General features: G+C 39.1%; 1 protein-coding gene across 2 annotated transcripts in view; it reads right to left on the bottom strand.

Annotated features, from left to right (window-relative positions):
* The window catches only part of LOC115433144 (interleukin-1 receptor accessory protein-like 1), a 610367-nt gene extending 600924 nt beyond the window's left edge, over positions 1–9443 (bottom strand). For both annotated transcript variants that reach the window (XM_030154412.1, XM_030154420.1), the window contains exon 1: positions 8951–9443. The gene's annotated coding sequence lies outside the window, so the exon portion shown is untranslated. The remainder of the gene's footprint in view (positions 1–8950) is intronic.
* Positions 9444–14556: the final 5113 nt, after the last annotated feature.

The following is a 14556-nucleotide window of genomic DNA, read 5'->3' as shown; positions in this document are numbered from 1 at the left end:
TATTCTTAACTTACAGAAATGCATAACGTAGAAGCCTACGAATATGAAAAAATAATGTGCTGGCAGCTTCAGTAGTATGCTAAATTACTCCAGCTGAATCTACCATCTAGTATAAGTACCAGAACCGTGGGCTGATTTAAGGGGGAATGAAAGAGGATTGTCAGATTATTACCACAAGGTAATAAACGCCTACCCTACAGCAACTATAATCATTAAGGCTGCTAAACATTTATCTTGCAGATTTTTTTTTTTTTTAATCAAATCAACCAGTAGGAAGAGTCAACTTGAGCTAAAAGCAGTGCAAATGTGTTCTCCGGCCAAAAGAAAGAAAACAAACAAAGCTTTTGAGCAAATAATCAAAGGCATTTTTTTTTCTTACACAGTCGCTCGAAAATTGCAGTCAATTTATCTGACTGTGTGTTGAAGTTGTACATGGCCTGAACCTACTTCAGCTTACATTATTGATGAAGGGGAAAAAAAGCAAAATATAATGATGGATGTGGAGCAAGTGGATTTAGATTTATTTGATGGAAATATCCAATATAATATAGCAGACAGTCAGGGCTTTTGTTGAAAATTCAAGACAAACAAAGGAAAGCACATTTATCCTCACAGGGGCATAAACAGCATTTGGTAAATAACTGCTTATGTGTCATATATATTCAGAGGTTCATATTCGCATTGCAAAGTAAACCCCCCCTCACACATAGACCTATCAGTGTGAAAGCTATTTGTCTTCACTGCTCCTTTTCCCTGAAAATGTCCCCTCCATGTCTGCCCTGCGAGCAAAAATAAACCCGAGTGCTAAGGTGAGTAGACATGCTGTAGTTACCACTGAGAGCTTAACAGCACAATGCAAATAAGCTTTCACACAGTAACAGACGACCGGCATCTCCGTGCTAGGCAGCAGAGATTCGATATGGGAGGACAAGGAGCGCTGCGTCCCCAGGCCCTTCTTGTAAAGTGGCCCATAAATCAAGAACCCTGTTGAGAGCCGGTCTCTGTGGTCTGGTCCAGCAAGGGAGAAGCAGAGCCGCTGCACGCTGGCTGGGAAATAGGAGCTCCAAAGGGCCCTCAGCTGCAGACATGCGAAGGGTGCCCTCGCAAGAGAAAATTATTACAATCATTACCCAAAGTGCGGATTGGATTAGTACTGGAATTGTTAAGTTTTAATATATACACGGGGCTGCAGCATGGAAACTGGCTCAGCTTGCTCAGTCATGCACAGAACTGAACTGGGTCAAACTGTATACACTTGACTTTCACAGCTAACAGAACACTGCAGTGAGCACTAGGAAATGTAGACGATCACATCAAATGGTTTGAGGGTCAATTCACTGCTGTATTTCCCTGCTTCTGGCTTTTACTCATGTGTTCAGTCCTCTAATGCCAGTGAATAAACAAGAAAATTTAAGAAAAAAATAACATGACTTGACCAACATAACTTAACCCAGTGTTACTTTTGTGGCAGTTCCAAAATATTTAACTTTTCTTAATTGATTTATCCCCATTTATTGTAATGTTATCCTCTGTATTTAGCATTTTTTTCTATGAAAATCATGTATTTTCCTATATTAAATTTACTGATCATGTAGATGTTCATAAAAGCTCAGATTAAAGTTGAGAAAACTGAATAAAAAGTGACTTATTCAGCAAAATATATCATTAACTAGTGTCTCCATTCACTCAGTTATAAAACTCCATAGGTTTTACTGGTAAATCAATGTTGTAGAAGATGACGGTGTTTCCACGTTCACTACGGAGCCTCTGAATGTTCAAATGGGTCATATCTGATGACCATGACAAGATGACAAACTGTATTTTACATCAATTATTTACATGTATGAGTAGATTTAGTGGTTCACACGTTATCAAACATTTTAGATCAGTAGATGGTTTTGGTCATCAGTGGCTGTTTGGGTCTTTATGGGTTAAAGTTGCCAGAGCCAAAATCAGTGGGGAAAAAAAAAACATGCACCCAAGACTCAATATAAAATGCCTGTGATTCACTCAAATCTGTCATGGGCTAGATTTTCAACAAACTGAAAACATAGGCAAGGAGTAGATGACAAAGTCTTGTTTCCTCTCAGACCACTTAAACAACATGCTGGAGGGTGTTTATGAGACTTTGACCCAGTAATGCAGAATAAAAGCACGAAAAAAGAAAAAAGCCATTAAGCACTTCAGCTTTAAGCCTCCGATAGATTGAGATTGTCACCAATCCTTTCACAATTAGATGATGTCCACTTATGTTGCAGTACTATACATTGGCCTTGGTTTGTTTGAGAACTTCTCTGCTGTCATGACTAACTCACTCTTGCTTGTTCTGTTGTATTTCATTGTAAATTAGTTTGCATTGTGTAAGTATTTCCTACAGTTCTTACCTTGTGTTGTATGTACTTTCAAGGCCCAGCTATGTACTAGCAAATTAGCTTAGGCTGTAATGTTTTGGTTCGTGGCAACAAGATGTATAAAAGCTTCATTTTCCAGAGATATAGTAACAATGAACGCGAGTCCAACAGTAATAGTTACTGATGGTATGTAATTTTTTTTTTTTTTTTACATTTAATGACTGACCTATTCTTTGTTATGGACTGTATACATCAGCTGATTAGCCAAATCATGTAAAATTGAGGATAGGACAATATAAGCTCAACTTCTTCCTAATCCTTTTTGGAAATAAAGTATTGTTAAAGAGCTACAATGAAATAGTTATACATTTGTGTGATATTTGTTTTCATTTTTGGTTGATTTACTTCCACATATTGGAGTGTACGTTTAAATCTGGAACTTATTTTGCCTACTTATGTTCAAAATGAAATCAGTCTATTTCTATATCTAACAAATTATGCTAGATATTTGTCCCTATCCAAATAAATAAGACCACTTTTTAAAGGTCTTGGTCTCACTTTGGACTGTGTTTGGCTACAAAACTGGGACACCAGTCGTCTGTGAACCTTCCTCGCTGTGTGATATATGCAGGACCAAAGATATGACCACATTTTATCAGCTGACATCTGGGACGGCCCACAATTGCATGACACACCCAGCTTTAGTAAGGTGTCGGTTCAACATTTCTCCACAAATCAAGGGATGGAACGCCATTCTTCCACAAGAGATTCCCTCATTTCCTGTTTTGGTGGCACACTGGTCCAAAATCTCTAATGGGCGTTCAACTTGGAAACCCACAGCTGATGTCATTTAGTGTTACCCTATGGATGGGGGCATTGTAATCCTTCAGGTTTTTACTTTAATTTGTCACTGATCTATAGCTTCCCATTCATTACAGGGAAGGCTCAAAAGAAGTCCTCACAAAATCCAAAGGTAAAACCGACTAAAAATATAAAAATACATTCTGACAACACAGTAATATGTGTAATACAGTGATCGAAAAGTGAAATCCATCAAATATCTTGTATATACTGCAGCATATTTGCATCACCGTTAAAGTATAGTGCAGTAATGGTGGCGATGCACATAAATAAAATAAACAGTGCACATGAGAGTATATAAATAATGAAAAAAAAAACCATGCAAAACACATACTATGCATATCATGCCTTGGGTACTTTCAATACCTACAGGCTATAAATCTTGTTATAAACCACTCTCAAGTTATTGTTTCATAAGCCTTCAAACTAGACAAAGACTGAACTTATCGGCCGTTAAAAATCCACAATCAGCCATCTACTACTTTAAAAACATCCATCGCCAAGTGAATAGCATTTCATTTTCTCTACTGTTCTTGTTGCAATAAGCACCACCAATAAAACCATTTGCATTTGTAATGAGTAGCGATTACTTGAGCACTTGGGTAAAACAAGATTCGAGCCCCGTGATAGTAAAAATTTTGGGAAGGGCATCCCTAATTTAGTGATACTTAAATATTTGAGTGTTTTGCTCAGCTGTATCTGAATTAGTTTGGAATATGATGCTCAAGGTCTAGTGCAATGGTTAATAACAAATGAAATGCTAATGAAACGCTCCTTGATTAACCTTGACATATTCATTCTATTTTGAGGCTCAGAAAGGTACAACTGTGCTCACCACTGCTCTGCTGATGGGATTCATATACACGTTCATGTAAATGGAAACATGGAGCTGGGAAATACAACTGGATGTATTTGTATTTGCTTCCAAATGAAAACCTAAAAGCCTTTCCTGCAACATGCTGTCCTAAATGGGCTTCCACTGTAAAACACTCTGCAGAAATCCCTGAATATCCCAACACCAGACACTTAGAAAGCAGGTCAGATGTGAACACCAAGTGGTAGTTGTCATGTTATCCCAGTAATAGATGGGTGTTTTCTCATATGTAGTTAGGGCCTGCAAATGCATCAGCTTGCAAAAATAATGTACTCTGGGGTCAGGGTTTTTTTTCTTCCAATTGGCATTTTGAGAGATTCTTCTTCCTTTTATTTATTTATTTATTTATTTTTTATCGCCGCGCCGACGTACAGGGTGTCACAACAAAGCCTTCATGAATGACTAAGCACAGATCTGATGAGGAGAGGAGGAGAAATGGGAGGAAAAATTGCTCATTTTGCTTCCCCTGGCATGCAATTTCCACCCTCTATCCACATCTCTCTAAAAGCTATCTAAAACACATCAACTTCATCTTTCGAGGCTGGATGGGCCTCAGAGGATCACCTCCAGACATGGCACTCTGACAGTGGGGCTGAAAAGAAAGGATGAAAATGATAATTCTGTCCTTTTGCTTATAGCGATGGGCCCCTTATTCGACTGCTGATTAAAAGGGGGGGGGAAAGGCATTCATTTTCTACGTTACTTGCCCAGAGCAAAGAAAAATACTCTTTATTGAGGTAATTGATCACACCTCAGATGGCTGCTTTGGAGGAAGTGCAACATGAGTATTTCATTGCCTCTTTCTTCATTTTCGCTGCGCTACAATTGACCAGCACAACATTTCAGCTGTGGGGCATACTCTGCTATGCCTGACCCACACTCCTTTTTTTCTCTACTGTAACAAATGAGAATGTAGAGTGAGTTTAAACTGCAATTGGCTCTGGTCAACTTTACACTTTGATATACACACACACACACACAGTGTAACGTACATATGTTTTTCAAGAAGAATGTAAAGAGACAGCTGGAAATAGCTCCATTGCTGTCCTTTTATTGCGGCGTTAACTGTTTGGATAAGAATGCCATTATGTGCAGAAAATAGAGCGAGCTAGCATAGCGGCGGTGCACACGACTCAGGTCACGTCCATACATGAGGGCGTTCATACCAAGGTCTGGCAAATAAGTGGCCCATGAAAATGATTTGCAAAGAAGACGATTACTTTTGATACATCACTGCCGAGTAACAAGAGGGGAGGACACGGCAGGAGTTCAAGGGCTGCAGAGTGAACAGGGGGCTAATTCTGAAGGCCGTTTATTTTTTCATACGCCTCGGTCTCCCATCGCACAGTGATCCCAGGCACTGTGTTTTTCAGAGGGACACAGAGACTTTTATGAGATGATATTACCTCAATAATTGCACAGGTGTTGAAGTTTCCACTGCGTACAATGAATCACACAGACGCCGCTGCAACTAAAAGTAAATTCAGGATGCTTGTGACAGGCATTTCTTAAAAAAAAAAAAAAAAAAAAAAAATTGGAATTTAGCAAAGTCTTTACTTAAGACGTTATTATCCTAACAGACTGCACCCAATGACAGCATCAGGACTATGTTCTTCTCTTTTCCTGTCTCTTTTTTAGTTGATTGCTTGATCCATTTTTGTCAACTGAAATGGTACGACTGCTTTTTTATCCGCTTTTATCAATGAAATTTGGAGAAAAACACGTCCATCACAGAGACAGAGGACATTAAACAGCCATTCTCCCACTACTTTGTACTCAGAAAGACTAGTAAACTCAATTTAAGTAGATTAATCCGTTAATAAGTTTCTTTCAATTATTGATTAACTTGTTTAGACAATAAATAAAGAAGAAGAAGAGAAATCAACATGTTATCTTCAACTAAATCAACATTATGTTTCAATCTTATGTCCCATCATTGCTCTATTTACAATAGAACGGAATAGAAAAGTTGAATAAATCATTACATGTAAGAGAAAGCATTAAATGTTTATTCAAATCTGGAGTGAATTACATTTGTTCCACTTAATTAACAGACTAATTTTGGCTCTAGTGTGAATATATAAAACAGATTTTTATCTCTAAACCCTTTGAAAAGACTAAATGTTTTATATAATTAACTAAGGACAAGGGATAAAGATGAAGGTTGTCAGGTTTTTTTTTAAAAGAAGAAATAAAGAAAAAAATATGTCTGTGCCGCTAGAAAATAATTCTGTCTCAAATTCAATGCATCTCTGCCAAGTTAAAGTAATGCATGAAAAGTACCTAAAATGCAGAGGATTTCCGTTTTTGGTATTCATCCGTGTACCTGTGATTCTTCTTTGTATGGGCGAGGCAACATGGCCAGACATTGTAATCTACGTGATCTACCACACTTGTCAATTCGGGACATGATGGCTGCAACAAAAATAAATAGCTTTGAATCAGATCGATGCCCGATGATTGCAATGAAAAATGGAACAAGGTATGAGGGGGAAAGAGGAATCTCATCTTCACGGGAATTGGATTTTCAAAAGATTTAAGTGAAAGCGCCTCTGTTATGCATGTCAGCCACAGCTTCTCATACTCAGATTTCACAACAGTCAATATGTCTGTGTGCCAATGCCAAGCAAGAGTGGAAGGTGCTCGAGCTGGAACACGGCGTTTATGATGTTTGCAGACGTGCACACGATCAAGTAGATGCATCAGCCCTCAGTATTTTCCATTCCCTCCTAAGTCTTATTAATGTAATTTAATAGCCATGATTAAGGTGCACCCTCTCAACTTCCCCAACATTCTTCCTCACAAATCCTCATCAATTGCTCCAATCACTCCTCACACAGAGCCAATATTCTACAGCTAGACGACCCTTATTTCCCACCACATTAATGAACTCTTTCATTTGAAAGCCTCTGACTGCCTGCCCCTTGATTGCAAAGCCAAGGCCAATAGGCTTTGGTGACAGCTCCTTGAAAATTAAAAGTATCAATCAAGACAGGAGGGGGGGAAATGCTCGGGAGGTCTTTGGAGTCGACCAGAGGGAGCGACTGGGGTTTAACGGGGTCAAGTCATATTTAAAAATGCTTGTCACAGTTCATTTGAGAGTATTTATGTGCAAGACATGTAAGGTTTGCATTGCCAGATATGACTAAACCAGTGAAATCATTAAGCTAGTCGCTAGAGAAAAATCCTCATGACACTGTGGACAAAAAACTGTACAGCTTTCATGTGTAAATGTAAAAATAATACATCTACTATCATGTATTACGGGTCAAATAGCAACTATGGTGGTGCGTTAACAAGCCCTGGTAACATACAACTATTTAGTTTTAAAGGCAGGGAGGAAAAACTCAATGTCACTGGGTAAACTTGACCAGCATAAAATAGGGCCGGCGTGATGACATAATCTCTGTCTAAATCAATTTTGGCATGAGGGCACTCGACTCCGTTCAATATGTAGCTGTAGGGCTTCTGTTAAGTGGCCACTGTTACTTACCTATTAATTCATGTGCTGCCGGTCAGTCCAGTGGCAAAGTATAACCCCAGATGTTGAGATGAATCAAGATGTTATTAAAGAAACATCATAAACTCAGAATGTAGCACCTGAAGCGAAAAAGTGCCAAGAATAATTTGCAGGAGGGGGGATTAGAGTGGAGCATGATGGGAGTGCTTTTAGAGGGAGCACATTTTACCGTTAAGAAATGTTAAAACTGATGGGATTAATGAACGTAAGGCTGGCTCTGCCTGCAGGCCCCGGCCTAAGGAGGTTATTACTTTGCAAAACAGGAAGAAAAAAAAAAAACAGACAGGAGGTGAAGCGTCTTTGTTTGTTGAAATAGAAATGCAACTGGCAATGCAACTGTACTTTCTGTGGCTCTCATCTGTGGTGGGAGAGAGGGGGGGGGGGGGGGGGGATCTTTTTTTTTTTTTTTTTCCAAAGCAGCATCTGCTCCAACTTTACATCAGTATCACTTCCTGAATCCCAAATATGTTTAACTGGCAACCCCCAGCATGGTCAGAGCCAGAGTAGAGATCCAAGATCCATCTGGACAATCATAAGCCATCATCCATCCATGCAGGGGAGGGAAGCAGGGGAGAGGAGAGGAAATACTAGCAAATACTGAGAGAGAGGCGCAGAGAGAGCTGACTCGCCAAGCAATCACTCAGCAGAAATAATTTGAAATAACTAAGCCCGGATTCTTCTCGCCTCCCTCCTCTGACACACGCGCGGTGAGCCTGCGTGCGCACACAGCAACGCGCAACTGAGTATACACCCACACGCACGCAGCTGCGAGTGCGCACACGTACAAACACATGTAACACACACACACACACACACACACAGTCACACAGCTGACGCACAGAGGCGATATGCAAATGCGGACAGTTATACAATTAAAGCAGAGGAAAACAATGTTGCGCAAAATGAACAGTTCGCGTTTGGTGACACATTCTAATCACTCTGCTTGGATAATGAGGTTTTACTAAAGACAACACAGAGCACTAAAGCGGTAGACTTCCACTGTCATACTGCAGCTGTGAACACTTCCACTGAAGAGGCTCCGTCCATAACTAAAGCAAAAAAAAAAAAAAAAAAAAAAAAAAAAAAAGAGCGTCTAGGATTCATGCGTAACGGAGAGAAAAACGCTGGTTCCAAATGCGCATTAAGTGCCGCATATTAGTAGATTAGGGAACCATTTAGCAAAGCGCGCCGATAAGTGGACGATGCAAATCTGAGTTTAGGAAATGCCAGTGTGATCCAAATTAGTCTGTGATGTCCACAAACTCGTTAACATATGCACGGAAGGCAGACAAAGCACCTCGACAACTTTGAAAACGCACAGGAGGAAATAGAAACCCAACTTACCCACAAGCGATGTCCAAAGGAAAGCGAACACTCTGCTGTCAGTTCAGATAGCCACACACCATCACGGTGGACCGGAATATGTTGTGGTCTACTGAGTAAAGCGGTAAAAGAAAAGAAAAAAAAAGAGGAAATTAAAAATAAAAAAAACCCGAAATGAATCCCAGGTGTGAAATAGTCCAGTTCTCCAGAAAGAAAAACGCAGCGTCTATTCCCAAATTACATATTGCCAGGGTTCACGAGAGCGAAAAAAAACACCTGCAGCCGGTCACTTTCAAACAGCAGGAAAGAAGAAGAAAATCAGGCAAATCATGACAGTGATTAGGTGGATGGTCGACAGAATCAATGAGGGGCAATACCATAAGAGGCAATTAGTCTGATTATCCGATTAAATCATCTGCCCAGCCGCTCACGAGCACGCAGTCCCAGGCAGGTGAGCGCAGCTTCGAGCAGGGCTACACGAGTGCAAATTTCCAAAGTGGTGTGCAGAAAAAGACACATCGGATGCCGTTCCTCTCTCTCTCTCTCTCTCTCTCTCTCTCTCTCTCTCTCTCTCTCTCTCTCTCTCTCTCTCTTTTCTCTCTCTCTCTCTCTCCCCCTCTATCTCTCTTTCTCTCCTCTCTCGCCGCCGCTGTGATGCGCGAGCTGCGTCAATTTGGCACAAGTTTGCGCAGCGACCGCAAAACAACCAAGGCTTGTCCGTTTCAAAGTAAAGGTGCACCATTCCTCAGGAGCGCAAAGAGAGGTTGAATTCAGTTAAAATGCTTCCTTTTAATGCTCAGATGGGTAATAGGTAACAGAGTAATGCGTAAAATGGTCAGCACAAGCGCGCAATTCGTCTACAAATGCGTGCGCCCTTGTTCACAAAGACGCATCTGTGTGTTTTCAGTGATGATGCAGCCTCTGACGTGATGGATTTTATTTTGAAAAGCCCCCCGGAAGCTTTACATCCCTATCCTGTGTGACTTAATGCTGGTACCAAACCTGCGTTCCTCCAGAGTCCTCATTCCGCACAGGGCGCACTGGATGAAACCGTCTCCAAAAGCGCGCACGTGAATAACCCAAACACCAAACCGAAACAAAATGGGAGGAAATGTAGCCTCCTACGTAGGAAATGCAGAGAGCTTAACGTTTTTCCTGGGTATGACGGGCAGACAGGGGATCCACTGCAGCTTGAGTTTGAGCATAGGCGCACTGCCGCCCAACGGAAATATCCGAAAAGGGAAAAACAGTGTAAATAAGTCGCATCCTACTCATCAGGTCACATTAGGTACCTTATTGGTGCATGGGAGAGCTGGAGTTCAGGACACAGACTGTCATTACTTTCTAAAATGATGCTTATTTATACAGGAATTTGGATCAGGTTGTTACTCAAATTAATCACATGGAGTTTAATATCAGAGAAAACAGAAAAAAAGAAATGTCTTTTAAAATATTATCTTTAAAACCCAAAAAAATACAGATTGTTATGACAAAAACGTAGCTTTAAAGTCTGAAAATATCTTGCCAATCACTATAAGACCCAAACAGCCACCGGTGACCAAATGCATCCGCTCATCTAAAATGTTTAATAATTGTCAAACCATTAATCCTATTAAAACATGTAAATAATTGGTGTAAAATGCAGTTTGTCACCTTTTCATGGTCATCAGATATGACCCATTTGGACGTTCAGAGGCTCTGTGGTGAACGTGAAAACACCGTCATCTTCTACAACATTGATTTACCAGTAAAACTAAAGGAATTTGATAAATGACAGTGGATGGAAATGCTTGTTTTTACATTCACTTATTGATATCTAGCTGGAAAAGTCACTTTTTCTTCAGTTTTCTGTTTTTGATACAATAACGCTCAACTTTGAAATGAGCTTTTATAAACATCTACATGATCAGTAAATCAAAGGAAAATTAATGATTTACGCTGAAAAAACGCAAAATTCAGAGGATAATATTATAATAGTGATAAATTACTTAAGAAAGGTTAAATGACTCCTACAAGGTGCTCTGACTTAAAGCAATTTGAAAAACACTTCATGTATTCAATACCAAGCGCTGAGAGATTTTTTTTTTTCTTTTCCTTTTTGTCTTCACTGGTGCCAGAATGGTCCACTAGCTTTGAAGAGCAACTTAAAAATTAAACATGAATGAAGGCAGTCTTATATAAATATTCTTAATTTAACTTTTGATTGTTTTGATAAAAACATAGCTTTAAAGCCTGAAAATATCTTGCCAATTACTTTAATAATCACACAGTTTAACCCATAAAGACCCAAACAGACACTGGTGACCAAAAGCATCCACTCATCTAAAATGTTTAAAAATTGTTGAACCATTAATCCTATTAAAACATGCAAATAATTAGTGTAAAATACAGTTTGTCATCTTTTCATGGTCATCAGATACGACCCATTTGGACGTTCAGAAGCTCCATCGTCAATGTGTAAACACCGTCATCTTCTACAATATTGATTCACCAGTAAAACCCATGGAACACTTGGTTTACATTCACTCATTGATATCTTTGCTGAAAAAAAAACCCCACTTTTTCTTCAGTTTTCTCTGTTTTTGATATCATAACGCTCCACTTTAATATGAGCTTTATGAACATCTACATGATCAGTAAATTAGATATAGGAAAATTCATGTTTTACACTGAAAAAACGCAAAATACAAAGGATAATATTATAATAAATGGTGATAAATTACTTAAGAAAGGTTAACTGGAGAGAAAAAATTATTTGGGAAGTACCACAAAAGTAGCACTCTTCATGGATTAAGTAATTTTGTCTGAAAATCTTGAATAAAAAATAAACCCCATAATCCAGTTTCATTATGTGCAGGAGTTCTGTTGACGTTTATTGGTCTTGCTTTGTTAGATTTACTATCTAAAAGCAAACATAAAGTGTTGTTCATGTGACATTATGCACTTTTCAAGTTATTTTACAGTTTTTATACACTTCCCCTTGGCGTGCATATAATACAGGTGAGAACATTTGCATCTTCTGCCGGTGTTCAACTCCCTTCATCTATATTTATCACCATCTTTGTCCTTTAACCACACACCAAGATGAATGTGACAAGTTCACTGAAATACCTGAAAGGATTTCAATCTGCACACCTCAAGTATTACAAGTATTTATGAGTAACCAAGGACTCACATCCAACAGGCCAGAGACAAAACCCTGAATCACTAAAGATGATGAATGGACGGTAAAGCCGGCTCACTTCCTTTGCAAGTTGGAAAGGTGCGATACAGATTAGGGACTCGTAGGTAAGTGCGCTACGTCGGGCGGCCAGGCCGTAAAAAAGGGACTCGTTTGATTTCTCCCTCACTAGGCTACCCCTGTCAAGACTTTGGCCTCTGGCACCACTTTTCCGTGAGCCGAATTTCGATTAGGGGAGGGCTTTGAGGAGAAGAAAAACCACCCTCCTCAGACTGAAAATGTGCACTTGTGAGCTTTCTTTGTCATATACAGACCCTGACATGAATAGAGGTTTCTTAATGAGCGAAGGAGTGGACAAACACAGCATTGATTCATCCCTTCTATTGGAGGTTGTCGTCCGCAAATGGCCTCAACTCAATCAGCCTGTTGGGGTCCAACTTTGAGGACAACTCCAGTGAAGGCTGATTGTTTGCAGAATTTTTAAAGGCTGGTTAAAGAAAGAGCAGTAGCAATTAATTTGGACATTTTCTGCATATTTTTTCAGTCTTTGCTTGGGTTGTTTTGTATTTTTAAGCTACAGCTGCAGTGCTATCTACGAGGGCTGTTCAATAAGTTCATGGCCTCACCCAGAAATACTGGTTGTTATAATGCAGGATGTTACATTCTTTCGTGATGGGATAGTGATGCTTGAACATCGATGGACCAAGTGCATTGCTGTAAATGGAGATTATGTTGAAAAATAAAATATAAATTATCAGTCTGTGTTGTTCTGTTCTGGGTGAAGCCATGAACTTATTGAACGGCCCTCGTATATATACAGTATATATGACTGCTTATGATATAAATATGTGAATAATGTTTCATTTTAAATTTAAACAAATACCATTTTTTTCTCTTTATATGTTATTTTTCACTCATTTTTCTACATATTGTTTCTCTTCACTTGCTTGTTGTAAATTTGTTGCTGTTAACTGTGGAATGTCCCCATATGGGATAAATAAAGTCTTAACTTAGACTTCTGTATCTATTCCTTACTAGTGTTCTCAGGCGGTCATAAATCCACCTCATGATGCAGATTTTTGCAAATCACAGGTGTTTTCAGACAAGTAAGGGGGTTAAAGATACGGTAGGAGATCCTGGAAAAACGGTTCGAGCAAGCTACATTTTGAAAATACACAAATCAAAAGTCCAAACCCCTTTCTTCAGACTTCCCCTCGAAGCCACACCTCCATTGCATTGACTGTATTCGCACATGGGGGAGGGACAAATGGCAGTTGAATTTGATAGACATATCACCATTCAGTCATTTCAATGGGCTGGTTAAAATGATTGGATGGTGTTTTTTCAGTCCTGTCCGTTCCACAGGTGACTCAATTTATTTATTTTTGTGTTACAGCATTTAATTAATTGGTTGCAATCAGGGTGTGAAGGGGATTTTAAGCAATATAGTAAAAAAAAATGCTCCAGGAAAACCTACCCTACCTTTAAATATATAACTGTTAGAATTACCTACTGCTGATCAGATTCTGTCAGATGCATCCTGCTCTTCACAATCTTCAGGTTGCTGCTCCTGGGGTCCTTGTCCATCCCACCAGATATATGAGAAGAAGAGCTGAGGGCCTGAGGAGAGAATAGAATGAGACGTCCTCAGCTCAGACACGACATGTTAAACAGGACATGTGCAGCAGCTCTTATTTTGTTGACATGTATTTTATGATCTGAGTGCTCATGTGGGTTTATGATGTGAACTTTTAATTGAATTAAGAACTAAAGTGATACAAATGTATGCATTTTTTTGTAATTTAACACACAATAAATTGGCCATTTGATTTGAAGGCCCAGGACGCAGATATTTTACTGTTCATTACCCATTCATAAGTGATTTATCATCATTTTTTCTCATATTGTCTTCTGAATTTTGCAACGTCAATGTAAATCCAACATTTTCCTATTTAATTTACTGACCATCTAGACGTTCATAATGTTGTTATATCAAAACATAGACAACTACAGACTTTTTTTTTTGTAAATATATCATTAACTGAACATGAAAACACATCTGCAACCACTGTCAATGATCAAACTACATGGGTTTTATTGGTGAATCCGTGTTGCAGAGGAAACGTTCATGATGGAATCCCTGACATGTGGTGTCACTGAAAATCTGAGAAACTGCATTTTATCTGCATTATTTAAATGTATTGACAGGAATACTGGTTCAAAAGGTATTAAAGATTTTAGATCAATATCTTTAGCACCAGTGGCTCATTAGGTCTTTGAGGGTTAACTTCAACAACAAAACACTGAAAAAAAGTTTCATTTTTAAAGTCCTGCTCCTGCCATGGTTTGTATAATACAGATGTATGTCACGCCTTTTTCATGGACAATGGGTCTTATCACTGATGGGACTCAAGACATCAAAATCCATTTGTGGATCACCATCGAG

The sequence above is a fragment of the Sphaeramia orbicularis genome, chromosome 2 (assembly GCF_902148855.1).
Source record: "Sphaeramia orbicularis chromosome 2, fSphaOr1.1, whole genome shotgun sequence".
Taxonomy (NCBI): Eukaryota; Metazoa; Chordata; class Actinopteri; order Kurtiformes; family Apogonidae; genus Sphaeramia; species Sphaeramia orbicularis.
The sequence above is the reverse complement of the archived record's forward strand: the minus strand, read 5'-3'. Positions and strand labels throughout refer to the sequence as shown.